Source organism: Tachypleus tridentatus, unplaced genomic scaffold (assembly GCF_004210375.1).
Source record: "Tachypleus tridentatus isolate NWPU-2018 unplaced genomic scaffold, ASM421037v1 Hic_cluster_2, whole genome shotgun sequence".
In the NCBI taxonomy this organism is placed as follows: Eukaryota; Metazoa; Arthropoda; class Merostomata; order Xiphosura; family Limulidae; genus Tachypleus; species Tachypleus tridentatus.
In genome coordinates this window covers 61,998,327-62,013,087 of record NW_027467782.1, presented here as the reverse complement: position 1 = coordinate 62,013,087, position 14,761 = coordinate 61,998,327, and the positions used below count along the sequence as shown (strand labels likewise).

General features: G+C 30.1%; 1 pseudogene across 1 annotated transcript in view; it reads left to right on the top strand.

The window, feature by feature from the left end:
- LOC143242353 (uncharacterized) overlaps nt 1-13,233 on the top strand; it is a 53,308-nt pseudogene extending 40,075 nt beyond the window's left edge. The window contains exons 10-12 of the transcript XR_013022586.1: nt 10,718-10,906; nt 11,198-11,503; nt 12,983-13,233. The product of XR_013022586.1 is annotated as an uncharacterized LOC143242353 (transcript). The remainder of the gene's footprint in view (nt 1-10,717; nt 10,907-11,197; nt 11,504-12,982) is intronic.
- Nucleotides 13,234-14,761: the final 1,528 nt, after the last annotated feature.

Genomic DNA, 14,761 nt, shown 5'->3' with positions numbered 1-14,761 from the left:
ACAGTAAAACACAGGATATTTCTTGTTTCTTCCTCCCACATATCTCACTATTATTTCTATAAACAGCGTAACACAGAATATTTCTTGTTTCTTCCTCCCACATATCTGTTATTTGTATAAACAGCAGGACAGAGAATATTTCTTGTTTCTTTCTCCCACATATCTGATATAACTCTTATTTGTATGAACAGTTGAACACAGAATATTTCTTGTTTCTTCCTCCCACATATCTGATATCACTGTTATTTGTATAAAAGTAAAACACAGAATATTTCTTGTTTCTTCTTCCCACACATCTAACTATTATTTCCGTAAATAGTAGAACAAAGAATATTTCTTGTTTCTTCCTCCCACATATCTGTTATTTGTATAAACATAAAAACACAGAATATTTTTAGATTCTTCCTCCCACATATCTGATATAAATGTTATTTGTATAAACACCAGAACACCAATATTTCTTGTTTCGTCCTCTCACATATCTGTTATTTGTATAAACAGTAGAACACAGAATATTTCTTGTTTCTTCCTCCCACATATCTGATATAACTGTTATTTGTATGAATAGCAGAACACACAATATTTCTTGTTTCTTTTTCCCAGATATCTGTTATTTGTATAAACAGTAAAACACAGAATATTTCTTGTTTCTTCCTCCCACATATCTGATATAAATGTTATTTGTATAAACAGTAAAACACAGAATATTTCTTGTTTCTTCCTCCCACATACCTGATATAACTGTTATTTGTATAAACAGTAAAACACAGAATATTTCTTGTTTCTTCCTCCCACATACCTGATATAAATGTTATTTGTATAAACAGTAAAACACAGGATATTTCTTGTTTCTTCCTCCCACATATCTCACTATTATTTGTATAAACAGCGTAACACAGAATATTTCTTGTTTCTTCCTCCCACATATCTGATATAAATGTTATTTGTATAAACAGTAAAACACAGAATATTTCTTGTTTCTTCCTCCCACATACCTGATATAACTGTTATTTGTATAAACAGTAGAACAGATAATATTTCTTGTTTCTTCCTCCCACATACCTGATATAAATGTTATTTGTATAAACAGTAAAACACAGGATATTTCTTGTTTCTTCCTCCCACATATCTCACTATTATTTCTATAAACAGCGTAACACAGAATATTTCTTGTTTCTTCCTCCCACATAGTAAAACACAGAATATTTCTTGTTTATTCCTCCCACATATGTTATTTGTATAAACAGCAGGACACAGAATATTTCTTGTTTCTTTCTCCCACATATCTGATATAACTCTTATTTGTATAAACAGTTGAACACAGAATATTTCTTGTTTCTTCCTCCCACATATCTAACTATTATTTCTATAAACAGCGTAACACAGAATATTTCTTGTTTCTTCCTGCCACATATTTGATATAACTGTTATTTGTATAAACAGCAGGAAACAGAATATTTCTTGTTTCTTCCACATATCTGATATAACTGTTATTTGTATAAACAGCAAAATATAGAATATTTCTTGTTTCATCCTCCCACATACCTGAAATAACTGTTATTTGTATAAACAGCAAAACACAGAATATTTCTTGTTTCTTCCTCCCACATACCTGATATAAGTGTTATTTGTATAAACAGCAGAAGACAGAATATTTCTTGTTTCTTCCTCCCACATATCTAACTATTATTTCTATAAACAGCGTAACACAGAATATTTCTTGTTTCTTCCTCCCACATATTTGATATAACTGTTATTTGTATAAACAGCAGAAAACAGAATATTTCTTGTTTCTTCCACATATCTGATATAACTGTTATTTGTATAAACAGCAAAATATAGAATATTTCTTGTTTCATCCTCTCACATATCTGATATAACTGTTATTTGTATAAAAAGTAAAACACAGAATATTTCTTGTTTCTTCCACATATCTGATATATCTGTTATTTGTATAAACAGTAGAACACAGAATATTTCTTGTTTCTTCCTCCCACATATCTGATATAAATGTTATTTGTATAAACAGTTGAACACAGAATATTTCTTGTTTATTCCTCCCACATATCTGATATAAATGTTATTTGTATAAACAGTAAAACACAGAATATTTCTTGTTTCTTCCTCCCACATACCTGATATAACTGTTATTTGTATAAACAGTAAAACACAGAATATTTCTTGTTTCTTCCTCCCACATACCTGATATAAATGTTATTTGTATAAACAGTAAAACACAGGATATTTCTTGTTTCTTCCTCCCACATATCTCACTATTATTTCTATAAACAGCGTAACACAGAATATTTCTTGTTTCTTCCTCCCACATAGTAAAACACAGAATATTTCTTGTTTCTTCCTCCCACATATCTGTTATTTGTATAAACAGCAGGACACAGAATATTTCTTGTTTCTTTCTCCCACATATCTGATATAACTCTTATTTGTATAAACAGTTGAACACAGAATATTTCTTGTTTCTTCCTCCCACATATCTGATATCACTGTTATTTGTATAAAAAGTAAAACACAGAATATTTCTTGTTTCTTCTTCCCACACATCTAACTATTATTTCCGTAAATAGTAGAACACAGAATATTTCTTGTTTCTTCCTCCCACATATCTGTTATTTGTATAAACATAAAAACACAGAATATTTTTAGATTCTTCCTCCCACATATCTGATATAAATGTTATTTGTATAAACACCAGAACACCAATATTTCTTGTTTCGTCCTCTCACATATCTGTTATTTGTATAAACAGTAGAACACAGAATATTTCTTGTTTCATCCTCCCACATACCTGATATAACTGTTATTTGTATAAACAGCAGAATACAGAATATTTCTTGTTTCTTCCTCCCACATATCTGTTTGTTTGGAATTTCGCACAAAGCTACTCGAGGGCTATCTGTGCTAGCCGTCCCTAATTTAGCAGTGTAAGACTAGAGGGAAGGCAGCTAGTCATCACCACCCACCGCCAACTCTTGGGCTACTCTTTTACCAACGAAAAGTGGGATTGACCGTCACATTATATGCCCCCACGGCTGGGAGGGCGAGCATGTTTAGCGCGACGCGGGCGCGGGTTTTAGTGTTATAAACAGTAAAACACAGAATATTTCTTGTTTCTTCTTTCCACACATCTATTATTTCCGTAAACAGTAGAACACAGATTATTTCTTGTTCCTTCCTCCCACATATCTGTTATTTGTATAAACATAAAAACATAGAATATTTTTAGATTCTTCCTCCCACATATCTGATATAAATGTTATTTGTATAAACACCAGAACACCAATATTTCTTGTTTCGTCCTCCCACATATCTGTTATTTGTATAAAGAGTAGAACACAGAATATTTCTTGTTTCTTCCTCCCACATATCTGATATAACTGTTATTTGTATGAATAGCAGAACACACAATATTTCTTGTTTCTTTTCCCAGATACCTGTTATTTGTATAAACAGTAAAACACAGAATATTTCTTGTTTCTTCCTCCCACATATCTGATAGAAATGTTATTTGTATAAACAGTTGAACACAGAATATTTCTTGTTTCTTCCTCCCACATATCTGATATCACTGTTATTTGTATAAACAGTAAAACATAGAATATTTATTGTTTCTTCCTCCCATATACCTGATATAACTGTTATTTGTATAAACAGTAAAACACAGGATATTTCTTGTTTCTTCCTCCCACATATCTCACTATTATTTCTATAAACAGCGTAACACAGAATATTTCTTGTTTCTTCCTCCCACATAGTAAAACACAGAATATTTCTTGTTTCTTCCTCCCACATATCTGTTATTTGTATAAACAGCAGGACACAGAATATTTCTTGTTTCTTTCTCTCACATATCTGATATAACTCTTATTTGTATAAACAGTTGAACACAGAATATTTCTTGTTTCTTCCTCCCACATATCTGATATCACTGTTATTTGTATCAAAAGTAAAACACAGGATATTTCTTGTTTCTTCCTCCCACATATCTCACTATTATTTCTATAAACAGCGTAACACAGAATATTTCTTGTTTCTTCCTCCCACATAGTAAAACACAGAATATTTCTTGTTTCTTCCTCCCACATATCTGATATAAATGTTATTTGTATAAACAGTAAAACACAGAATATTTCTTGTGTCTTCCTCCCACATACCTGATATAACTGTTATTTGTATAAACAGTAGAACACAGAATATTTCTTGTTTCTTTCTCCCACATATCTGATATAACTCTTATTTGTATAAACAGTTGAACACAGAATATTTCTTGTTTCTTCCTCCCACATATCTGATATCACTGTTATTTGTATCAAAAGTAAAACACAGGATATTTCTTGTTTCTTCCTCCCACATATCTCACTATTATTTCTATAAACAGCGTAACACAGAATATTTCTTGTTTCTTCCTTCCACATAGTAAAACACAGAATATTTCTTGTTTCTTCCTCCCACATATCTGATATAAATGTTATTTGTATAAACAGTAAAACACAGAATATTTCTTGTGTCTTCCTCCCACATACCTGATATAACTGTTATTTGTATAAACAGTAGAACACAGAATATTTCTTGTTTCTTCCTCCCACATACCTGATATAAATGTTATTTGTATAAACAGTAAAACACAGGATATTTCTTGTTTCTTCCTCCCACATATCTCACTATTATTTCTATAAACAGCGTAACACAGAATATTTCTTGTTTCTTCCTCCCACATAGTAAAACACAGAATATTTCTTGTTTATTCCTCCCACATATCTGTTATTTGTATAAACAGCAGGACACAGAATATTTCTTGTTTCTTTCTCCCACATATCTGATATAACTCTTATTTGTATAAACAGTTGAACACAGAATATTTCTTGTTTCTTCCTCCCACATATCTGATATCACTGTTATTTGTATAAAAAGTAAAACACAGAATATTTCTTGTTTCTTCTTCCCACACATCTAACTATTATTTCCGTAAACAGTAGAACACAGAATATTTTTAGATTCTTCCTCCCACATATCTGATATAAATGTTATTTGTATAAACACCAGAACACGAATATTTCTTGTTTCGTCCTCCCACATATCTGTTATTTGTATAAACAGTAGAACACAGAATATTTCTTGTTTCTTCCTCCCACATATCTGATATAACTGTTATTTGTATAAACACCAGAACACAGAATATTTCTTGTTTCATCCTCCCACATATCTGTTATTTGTATAAACAGCAGAACACAGAAGATTTCTTGTTTCTTCCTCCCACATATCTGATATAACTGTTATTTGTATCAACAGCAGAACACAGAATATTTCTTGTTTCATCCTCCCACATACCTGATATAACTGTTATTTGTATAAACAGCAGAATATAAAATATTTCTTGTTTCTTTCTCCCACATATCTGAAAAAACTGTTATTAGTATAAACAGTAAAACACAGAATATTTCTTGTTTCTTCCTCCCACATATCTAACTATTATTTCTATAAACAGCGTAACACAGAATATTTCTTGTTTCTTCCTCCCACATATTTGATATAACTGTTATTTGTATAAACAGCAGGAAACAGAATATTTCTTGTTTCTTCCACATATCTGATATAACTGTTATTTGTATAAACAGCAAAATATAGAATATTTCTTGTTTCATCCTCCCACATACCTGAAATAACTGTTATTTGTATAAACAGCAAAACACAGAATATTTCTTGTTTCTTCCTCCCACATACCTGATATAACTGTTATTTGTATAAACAGCAGAAGACAGAATATTTCTTGTTTTTTCCTCCCACATATCTAACTATTATTTCTATAAACAGCGTAACACAGAATATTTCTTGTTTCTTCCTCCCACATATTTGATATAACTGTTATTTGTATAAACAGCAGGAAACAGAATATTTCTTGTTTCTTCCACATATCTGATATAACTGTTATTTGTATAAACAGCAAAAGATAGAATATTTCTTGTTTCATCCTCTCACATATCTGATATAACTGTTATTTGTATAAAAGTAAAACACAGAATATTTCTTGTTTCTTCTTCCCACACATCTAACTATTATTTGTAAAACAGTAGAACACAGAATATTTCTTGTTTCTTCCTCCCACATATCTGATATAAATGTTATTTGTATAAACAGTTGAACACAGAATATTTCTTGTTTCTTCCTCCCACATATCTGATATAAATGTTATTTGTATAAACAGTTGAACACAGAATATTTCTTGTTTCTTCCTCCCACATATCTGATATAAATGTTATTTGTATAAACAGTAAAACACAGAATATTTCTTGTTTCTTCCTCCCACATATCTGATATAAATGTTATTTGTATAAACACCAGAACAACAATATTTCTTGTTTCGTCCTCCCACATATCTGTTATTTGTATAAACAGTAGAACACAGAATATTTCTTGTTTCTTCCTCCCACATATCTGATATAACTGTTATTTGTATGAATAGCAGAACACACAATATTTCTTGTTTCTTTTTCCCACATATCTGATATAAATGTTATTTGTATAAACAGTTGAACATAGAATATTTCTTGTTTCTTCCTCCCACATATCTGTTATAAATGTTATTTGTATAAACAGTAAAACACAGAATATTTCTTGTTTCTTCCTCCCACATACCTGATATAACTGTTATTTGTATAAACAGTAAAACACAGAATATTTCTTGTTTCTTCCTCCCACATACCTGATATAAATGTTATTTGTATAAACAGTAAAACACAGGATATTTCTTGTTTCTTCCTCCCACATATCTCACTATTATTTCTATAAACAGCGTAACACAGAATATTTCTTGTTTCTTCCTCCCACATAGTAAAACACAGAATATTTCTTGTTTATTCCTCCCACATATCTGTTATTTGTATAAACAGCAGGACACAGAATATTTCTTGTTTCTTTCTCCCACATATCTGATATAACTCTTATTTGTATAAACAGTTGAACACAGAATATTTCTTGTTTCTTCCTCCCACATATCTGATATCACTGTTATTTGTATAAAAAGTAAAACACAGAATATTTCTTGTTTCTTCTTCCCACACATCTAACTATTATTTCCGTAAACAGTAGAACACAGAATATTTTTAGATTCTTCCTCCCACATATCTGATATAAATGTTATTTGTATAAACACCAGAACACGAATATTTCTTGTTTCGTCCTCCCACATATCTGTTATTTGTATAAACAGTAGAACACAGAATATTTCTTGTTTCTTCCTCCCACATATCTGATATAACTGTTATTTGTATAAACACCAGAACACAGAATATTTCTTGTTTCATCCTCCCACATATCTGTTATTTGTATAAACAGCAGAACACAGAACATTTCTTGTTTCTTCCTCCCACATATCTGATATAACTGTTATTTGTATCAACAGCAGGACACAGAATATTTCTTGTTTCTTCCACATATCTGATATAACTGTTATTTGTATAAACAGCAGAACACAGAATATTTCTTGTTTCATCCTCCCACATACCTGATATAACTGTTATTTGTATAAAGAGCAGAATATAAAATATTTGTGGTTTCTTTCTCCCACATATCTGAAAAAACTGTTATTAGTATAAACAGTAAAACACAGAATATTTCTTGTTTCTTCCTCCCACATATCTAACTATTATTTCTATAAACAGCGTAACACAGAATATTTCTTGTTTCTTCCTCCCACATATTTGATATAACTGTTATTTGTATAAACAGCAGGAAACAGAATATTTCTTGTTTCTTCCACATATCTGATATAACTGTTATTTGTATAAACAGCAAAATATAGAATATTTCTTGTTTCATCCTCCCACATACCTGAAATAACTGTTATTTGTATAAACAGCAAAACACAGAATATTTCTTGTTTCTTCCTCCCACATACCTGATATAACTGTTATTTGTATAAACAGCAGAAGACAGAATATTTCTTGTTTTTTCCTCCCACATATCTAACTATTATTTCTATAAACAGCGTAACACAGAATATTTCTTGTTTCTTCCTCCCACATATTTGATATAACTGTTATTTGTATAAACAGCAGGAAACAGAATATTTCTTGTTTCTTCCACATATCTGATATAACTGTTATTTGTATAAACAGCAAAATATAGAATATTTCTTGTTTCATCCTCTCACATATCTGATATAACTGTTATTTGTATAAAAAGTAAAACACAGAATATTTCTTGTTTCTTCTTCCCACACATCTAACTATTATTTCCGTAAACAGTAGAACACAGAATATTTCTTGTTTCTTCCTCCCACATATCTGATATAAATGTTATTTGTATAAACAGTTGAACACAGAATATTTCTTGTTTCTTCCTCCCACATATCTGATATAAATGTTATTTGTATAAACAGTTGAACACAGAATATTTCTTGTTTCTTCCTCCCACATATCTGATATAAATGTTATTTGTATAAACAGTAAAACACAGAATATTTCTTGTTTCTTCCTCCCACATATCTGATATAAATGTTATTTGTATAAACACCAGAACAACAATATTTCTTGTTTCGTCCTCCCACATATCTGTTATTTGTATAAACAGTAGAACACAGAATATTTCTTGTTTCTTCCTCCCACATATCTGATATAACTGTTATTTGTATGAATAGCAGAACACACAATATTTCTTGTTTCTTTTTCCCACATATCTGATATAAATGTTATTTGTATAAACAGTTGAACATAGAATATTTCTTGTTTCTTCCTCCCACATATCTGTTATAAATGTTATTTGTATTACAGTAAAACAGAATATTTCTTGTTTCTTCCTCCCACATACCTGATATAACTGTTATTTGTATAAACAGTAAAACACAGAATATTTCTTGTTTCTTCCTCCCACATACCTGATATAAATGTTATTTGTATAAACAGTAAAACACAGGATATTTCTTGTTTCTTCCTCCCACATATCTCACTATTATTTCTATAAACAGCGTAACACAGAATATTTCTTGTCTCTTCCTCCCACATAGTAAAACACAAAATATTTCTTGTTTCTTCCTCCCACATATCTGTTATTTGTATAAACAGCAGGACACAGAATATTTCTTGTTTCTTTCTCCCACATATCTGATATAACTCTTATTTGTATAAACAGTTGAACACAGAATATTTCTTGTTTCTTCCTCCCACATATCTGATATCACTGTTATTTGTATAAAAAGTAAAACACAGAATATTTCTTGTTTCTTCTTCCCACACATCTAACTATTATTTCCGTAAACAGTAGAACACAGAATATTTCTTGTTTCTTGATCCCATATATCTGTTATTTGTATAAACATAAAAACACAGAATATTTTTAGATTCTTCCTCCCACATATCTGATATAAATGTTATTTGTATAAACACCAGAACACGAATATTTCTTGTTTCGTCCTCCCACATAACTCTTATTTGTATAGACAGCAAAACACAGAATATTTCATGTTTCTTCCTCCCACATACCTGATATAAATGTTATTTGCATAAACAGCAAAACAGAATATTTCATGTTTCTTCCTCCCACATATCTGATATAACTGTTATTTCTATAAACATCAGAACACAGAATATGTCTTATTTCTTTCTTCCACATATTTGATATAACTGTTATTTGTATAAACACCAGAACACAGAATATTTCTTTTTTCTTCCTCCCATATATCAGTTATTTGTATGAACAGCAGAACACAGAATATTTCTTGTTTCTTCCTCCCACATATCTGATATAACTTTTATTTCTATAAACAGCATATGACGGAATATTTCTTATTTCTTTCTTACACATATCTGACATAAGTGTAATTTGTATAAACAGCAGAACACAGAACATTTCTTGTTTCTTCCTCCCACATATCTGATATAACTGTTACTTGTATAAACAGCACAACACAGAATATTCCTTGTTTCCTGCTCCCACACATCTGATATACCTGTCAATTGTATAAACACAAAAACACAGAATATTTCTTGTTTCTTCCTTCCACATATCTGATATTTGTATAAACAGCAGAACACAGGATATTTCTTGTTTCTTCCTCCCACATATCTGATATAACTGTTATTTCTATAAACAGTATAACACAGAATATTTCTTGTTTCTTCCTCCCACATATCTGATATAACTGTTATTTCTATAAACAGTATAACACAGAATATTTATTGTTTTTTCCTCCCACATATCTGTTAGTTGTATAAACAGTAAAGCACAGAATATTACTTGTTTCCTCCTCCCACACATCTGATATACCTGTTAATTGTATAAACACAAGAACACATATTTCTTGTTTCTTCCTTCCAGATATCTGATATTTGTATGAACAGCAGAACAGAGAATATTTCTTGTTTCACCTCATACATATCTCTCTTTTGTATAAACAGCAGAACACAGAATATTTCTTGTTTCTTCCTGCCACATATATGATATAACTGTTATTTGTATAAACAGCAGAACACAGAATATTTTTGTTTCTCTCTCTTTCACATATCTGATATAACTGTTATTTGTATAAACAGTAAAACACAGAATATTTGGTTTTTCCTCCTACTTATGTAACTATTATTTGTATAAACAGTAGAACACAGAATATTTCTTGTTTCTTCCTGTGACATATATTGTAATTTGTCTTTGTTTATTTAAACAGGAAAAGATACAGAGTGTATATTTTGTAAGTTTTATACCTGTTTAGGCTATTTCAAAAGAAAACAAGTGTGAAGCACAAAAACAAAAAGTAAAGAAAAATTCATCTACTGGTTCCAAGATACATCTTAAACAGGCAAGTTCTTCCACAACCTTATGCAGTGATAACAAAGACGAACTGTCTCTTTCTTGTTACAAGCCAAAGGAAGACAGTTCTTTACATTTTGGCAAATCTGAGGTAATATGCTTATCTTAAATACTCTAATATTTTATAATTTATATTTGAAGTGTTGATCTTTATGAAAACTGTACGATTACAAAATATGAATTTCCATTTAGTTTTAGGTATCTTAAACCTGTTTCTCCTAAATTTACCATTTTGCTCCTTAGGTGAAGGAACCTAATTTGATGTCAAATTAAGTTACAGGAATAATCTGAAGAAATACATTATTAGGACCATTAAGAAAATATACACACGTACAGTCTTAATATAGTTTTCACATTAATACCTAACTTTTGTTAAGTATAGCCAAAGAAAACAAAGACACCAAATAGAGTAATCAGAAAAGATCCACCATGGCTGGAACGTGTCTGTCTGAGTTCAGAAGTAGTGTACCGCTATCAACTGCCAGAGAAACAGATGGAAGATGTGCTGAAGAAGGATCTGAAGGCTCTTTTAGATTTGCAACAACCAGATTTAGTTACCCATCAGTTGGCTCAGCTTCATTCACAGTTTGAACAAGAACAGACAATAGATGATGCTGATGACAGAAAAGTGAAAAGCCCTTATAGCAGTAATTTGAGCTTTTCTGTTCTTGAAGAAGACCTTGATGAGGTATGTATAAATAAACTGAATACATCAATACAAAATAATGCAAATTGCTTGTAAGACTTCTAATTTACATCTCTAATATTTTTACTTCTGTAATGCATGAAAAGAACGCTTTCTTTGTTCAGTTATTTCTAATTTTCCTCTTGTATTTTTTATGCCATCTGTTATATAATTCATGGTGTGCATGTGAGTGATAACAGCATTTTCTCTCTTTGTAATAAGTTTTAATTATAGTTTGTTTAATCATTTTCAAGAAATTTATCCAACATTTCACATTTCTCTTTTCACATACTTCTTAGCATAAATCAAAAGTTCCACTTTGAGTGCATTTGTCGATTCTGTATCATTTTATTATAAGTTCCAGATTTTACAGTAAGAAAACTTTGATGCAATAATTTTGTTGATCATAGCCAGAGAGAACAAAGAACCCAAACTTGGTAATCAGAAAAGATCCACCATGTACACAAATTTTAAAACTATTGTATTTGACAAGGATCATACTAGTCACACCTATTCCAGAAGCAAATATTCCTTACTGTAAAAGCTTCAATTTGTAATAAAATAGTAAGTTGAAAATGTACTTCATTAAAAATTTAACTTAAAAAGATGTTCAATAACCTACAGTGATCCACAGTTTAAAAGTAGGCTTAAATTATTTTATACAACTACATAATTTATTTTACCATGCTTTAAGATTCATTATAAATGACAGGATTTGTATGAAAAAATGTGCCATCTGGATCACAAAATCCTTATTATAATATATACTTGTACATATATTTTATAGAATTGGCAAATAAATTGCCAACTTCTGAAATTTGTACTAGTTTCCATTCTGATTCATTAATTGTAATTTGCAGAGTAGATTTAAATGTTTAATAGTTATAGTTGGAAAGTCTTAGACAGTGAAATAATTCAAAGATTTGGTATGGATTCAACTTATGTGCAAGCCTATTTATTCTTTAAAATTAAAAGTTTCCAAAGTTAGAATTGGCACTCAGGTATTCTTCACTTTATGATAAAAATAATTGCTAATATTGGATAACAAATAACATATCACAATTAGTTAAAGTGCAGTTTCAAGATACCTCAGCTCAGGTACATCAGTGTGGTCAAATCACACACACACACACACACACACACACACACACCACTGTTTGAGGCTATTTTGACAAAATTACAGTACCTAACATCAATTAGGCTGAGCAGTAGAGAACTACCATTATAACTAAAAGCATCATGATTCAGTTAGTATTTATGGGTTATTCAGTACATAATATTATAATCTATTCTTAATTTAAGTATACTATATTCAATAATGTCTTCATTTTAATTCTATTATACATGTATGTATTCAGGTGTAATCTTCAATGTGTTATATATGTTTCATTTAATGAACATCTTAATATGAAAAACAATTTTATGAAAAATTATTTATCATTATGTGATATGCATTTCATCCTTATTCATGTACTTAACTAGGAGGGAGAAAAACAAGAAGAGGAAATGCTTGATTTTATATCTGGAGGAATGTGAGTAGAACAATGACGGAAAATGAATTTCAGAACATTTACCATCGGCCCTATTGTAGGTCTGTCTTTAAAAGGCATTGAAACCTAAGTCATGAGTGAAGCATTATTCATTCCACATGAAACAGCTCAGATGATGACACAACAATACAGATTTTAAAATTATCTGTTTTTGCTTTCTAACAACTAATTTTATCATGTAAAAACATTTTTTCCTTGCAAATTACCAGTTCATAATAAGCTGTTACAACTGGTATAATTCAAGTAATATAAGCTATCTTTCTAAGCATGTTTTCATGTTGCACAGAATAAAATGGTAGGCTTTTATATACAAATTTAAGAGCAAACCCGGACTAGATTCTTGGGGGAAGTTGCAAGTAGTATATGATAATAATTAAAATTAAAAAATTAATTAATACATTTTAATCAAGCTACCACGATTATATAAGACCATGAAATCTGTAACATTACCCAATGATGAAACATAACATTACATATATTCTAAAGAATTATATATACATCCTGAATTTGGTAGTAATTCATCAGATTCTGCACAAAATTAATGGATAGACTAACTGACTAGAGATTTAACTGAAATGAAATGGGCCTCATTTACCTGTCTCCAATAAGCTATCAGACAGATACATTCTGGCCTTCTGCTTTCCCGAGAAGTCTTGAAAACAGTTACTATCCTGGCTATTGAATAAGCTAATTTGTCAGATTGAAAAAAGTTAGTGAAGAGGATGATACAGCCCACTCCCCCACCCTCCAATGTGGAACTGAATATCTAAGTATGCATGAATCCAAATCAAAAGTTTGATAGTATTTTATCTGAAGATTGTAGTTGTATGTTACAACATGTACATTGGTAGATAATTTATAAAATTAGTGCAATTACTATTTTATGCCTCTCAGAAAATTATGGCTCCTAAGACTTTATTACTAGGTTCTTTAGAGGTCTCTGCCACTTGCTATTAAGGATAGTTCAAATACCATTAAGCTAAATTAATTTTAAGATTAAGGTAAATTGCATTTCAAGTTCTAATTCAGATTGTTTCCTACATAGGCCTAAGTCGATTTCTAGCAATGTAGAAGGAAATAATGGTACTATGGTGGCTTAATAACAATTTTCACACTACTTCAAATGACTTGGAGAAAAATTTATTTCAAAACTTGAATATATTTTCTTAATAAAAAGACACTGCTAACATAAATCAGTTTGCATCTAACTTAAGTAAAGAACGTTTTTCAGATTGTTCAAAATATTTCTCTTAAACTTGTAATTATACTTTAAACTGAAAGATGTGGCAACTGATAATATTTTATGATAGAATTTATGTAAATATCTTTGCAGATTGTTTTAAAAAGATTAATTATGCCTTAACATAAAATAACTTTCCAGATACACAAAATTTCCACAAAACTTTTTTTGAAGATCTTTCAATAAAGACATGGAATTACTGTTTAATGTTCTATTTTAATACTGTATAGTAAATTTATAAAAATTTACTGTATGGGGTGCTAACTGGTTTTGATAGATTAAAAAAAAAGGTTCCATAATTATCAGTTCAACTGTTTGTGAACTCTGAAATATTACACTGAGGTGTACCAGGTCCTGTTCAGTTGCTATATCGTATTTGTTTATTAATTGATAGTTGGATTTGTTAAGTTTATGGAGTAATCTTTTCGCATAACGTGCATCAGTGATTGTAATTATTTAGTTATCCTAATA